The sequence below is a fragment of the Cebus imitator genome, unplaced genomic scaffold (genome assembly GCF_001604975.1).
Source record: "Cebus imitator isolate Cc_AM_T3 unplaced genomic scaffold, Cebus_imitator-1.0 Scaffold333, whole genome shotgun sequence".
In the NCBI taxonomy this organism is placed as follows: Eukaryota; Metazoa; Chordata; class Mammalia; order Primates; family Cebidae; genus Cebus; species Cebus imitator.
Window position 1 is genome coordinate 793,177 of NW_016107648.1, and position 3,379 is coordinate 796,555.

Consider the following 3,379-nt stretch of genomic DNA (forward strand, 5'->3'; position numbering starts at 1 on the left):
TCCCAGCTACTCAGGAGGCTGAGGCAGGAGAATTGCCTGAACCCAGGAGGCGGAGGTTGCGGTGAGCCGAGATCGCGCCATTGCACTCCAGCCTGGGTAACAAGAGCGAAACTCCATCTCAAAAAAAAAATAATAATAATACGTACTCAAATTTGCTAAAGTATTTCCATAAAATTGGATATTTAGATTTTGTTTTTGGCTTTTTTCTTCATAAGTGAACATATGCACACACATGTTGGTGACATTTGACATTCATTGGTAACTTCAGGGCTGCCAACAGCACAGCTACAGCGTTCACATTGAATGCCATGCAAATGTAACCTCGTAAAGTTACATTTATGTCCACAGAAGGTGCATGATCTCCTGGAGCTGGTCGACTGGCAGGCCTGGGCAATTGCTTTCCAAAAGGTAATACTATTTTATAAGGCTCTTATTTCGTAGTACTGCTTTAGTATACTTTATTTCTATTTCTTTTTCTTTTTTTTTTTTTTGAGACGGAGTCTCACTCTGTCTCCCAAGCTGGAGTGCTGGAATGCAGTGGCGTGATCTTGGCTCACTGCAACCTCTGCCTTCCAGGTTCAAGTGATTCTCCTGCTTTGGCCCCCAGAATAGCTGGGACTACAGGCGCCTGCCACCACACCTGGCTAATTTTTGTATTTTTAGTAAAGACAGGATTTCACCATGTTGGCTAGGCTGGTCTCAAACTCCTGACCTCAAGTGATCCAACTGCCTCAGCCTCCCAAAGTGCTGGGATTACAGGCGTGAGCCACCATGTCTAGCCCCCTTTATTTAATTTTTTAGAGTTGAGGGCTCCCTCTGTTGTCCAGGCTGGAAGGCAGTGGTGCGATCATAGCTCACTGTAGCCTTAAACTTCTGGTCTCAAGTTCTCCTCCTGGCTGAGCCTCCTGAGTAGCTAGAATTACAAGTGTGCACCATGACATCTGGCTACTTTTTAAAAAATATTTTTGGAGACAGGGTCTTGCTAGGTCACCCAGGCTGGTCTCAAACTCTTGGCCTAAAGTGATCCTCCTGCCTGAGCCTCCCCAATAGCTGGGATTACAGGCATGAGCCACTGTGCCAAGCTAGTTTATTATACTCTTGTCAGCACTGCAAATTTTAACACTGCTATCCAAATTTAACATTTCATTTTGCTAATAATTGAAAAAGGTACCTCATGATTGCTTTAATTTGTACAGGTCTTTTTTTTTTTTCCTGAGATGGAGTCCTGCTCTGTCACCCAGGCTGGATTGAAGTGGCATGATCTTGGCTCACTGAAACCTCTACCTCCTAGCTTCAAATAATTCTCCTGCCTCAGCCTCTTGAGTAGCTGGGATCACAGGCGCCCACCACCACAACCGGCTAATTTTTGTACTTTTAGAAGAGATAGGGTTTCGCCATGTTGGCGAAACTGGTCTTCAACTCTAGACCTCAAGTGATCCGTCCTCCTCGGCCTCCCAACGTTCTGGGATTACAGGCATGAGCCACTGTGCCTGGCTGATTTGCAGGTCTTTTATGATCAAAGATGCTCACTCTTTACCGCCTTTATTTACTAGTTGTATTTCTTCTTTACCAAAACCTAAGATAAGCCAGAGCATCTTTTAGGAATTCTGTGCTTTGCCCATTTCTTTATACCGTCAACAAATATTTATTGAACATCTGCTCTGTAGCAGGAACTGGGGCAGGTGCTGTTCACAATGGCAAGCAAAACAAAGTCCCTCCCTTTACCAAGCTCTCATCCTATGAGGGACACACAATAAACAAATAAGTGAATAGAGTTTTATGTCAGTGAGTGAGAAGGGCTGTGAAGGGGAACAACGTGGGTTTGGGGATGGAGAGTGATGGGTGATCAAGAAGGCCTTCTGAGGAGGTGACATGAATTGAGGGAAAGAGTCTCAGGGCAGTCTGGGAGAAGACCATTCCAGACAGGGCATTTATCATGGTCTTCATGTTTTTCCCATCACCTGATAGGAGCTCTAAAGAGCTGAGAATGATGTTTAATTTGCAATTCACTGTCATAAACTGCAGTGTGTGTGTGGCAGAGACTCCTCCGCTTCTCTTTTTGACATGGTAACAGGGTCTCCTATTTTTAATTGGGTACACAACTGCCTAGCATTAGTGATATTTTCCTGCCTCCTTTGCAGCTAGATAGGGCCATGTGACTAAGTTCTGGCCACTGAGAAGTAGGCAAAAATGAACATACAGCTTCTGGAAAGCATCTTTACGAAGATGGAGCATGTCTTTTTCTTCCCTTTTCATCTTTCCTCTGGCTAGAATGAAGATGTGACCACTGGACCTGGAGATGGTATCTTGTACCATGAGGTGGGTGCCTGTGTTGAATGTAGCAAAACAAGATGCTTGAGCCTGGATTCCTGACAATCTTTTATACCTACATACAAACATGCAAACATACATACATACATACACACAGACACACACACACACACACACACACACACACACACACACACAAAGATTTTTATTTATTTAGTTTTTGAGGTAGGGTCTCACTTTGTCACCCAGGCTGGATGGAGTGCAGTGGCGTGATCTTGGCTCAATCCAACCTCCGCCTCCTGGTTCAAGTGATTCTCATGCCTCAGCCCCGCTGAGTAGGGGGGATTACAGGTGCACATCAGCATGCCCGGCTCCTTTTGTTATATTTTTAGTAGAGATGGTGTTTCACCATGTTGGCCAGGGCGTCTTTGAACTCCTGACCTCAAATGATTTGCCCATCTCGGCCTCCCAAAGTGCTGGCATTACAGGCAGGAGCTGCCACACCCAGCCCTGATGATCTTAGAACTGGCGTATTAGCTAGACCTGAACTGCTTACCTTTAAACTTCATTTATGTAAGGAAGAACAATTGATTTTACTTCAAAAAGCCAATGCTGTCATGGATTTTCTGCCACTCTCAGCCTAATTTGAGGAGAAACACTGTAAATGGGAGTCTGCATAGTTTAGTTTCTAGTCTTTTTTTTCTCACACTACTCCACAGCTATTAATATCCATCAGGATATATCACAGTAGCTTTCACATCAACACTGGTGGTATTTCCAACACTGGTTGGAACATTGGTGATACTTCCCCGGCTCCTGGTATGCCTGTCTGATTTCTTAGCACCTCATCAGAGTCTACTATTCCTATTGAAATTTATTTTTAGTTTGTAGAGAGAAGATCTCACCATGTTTCATAGGCTGATCTCAGACTCCAGGCCTCACCTCAGCCTCCCAAAGTGCTGGGTGCAGGTAACAGTCACTGCACCTGGCCTAGAGTCCACTATTTTCTTTCTTTTTTTTTTTTGAGATGTCATCTTGCTCTGTCACCCAGGCTGGAGTACAGTGGTGCCATCTCAGCTCACCACAGCTTCCCCCCCACCCCGGGTTC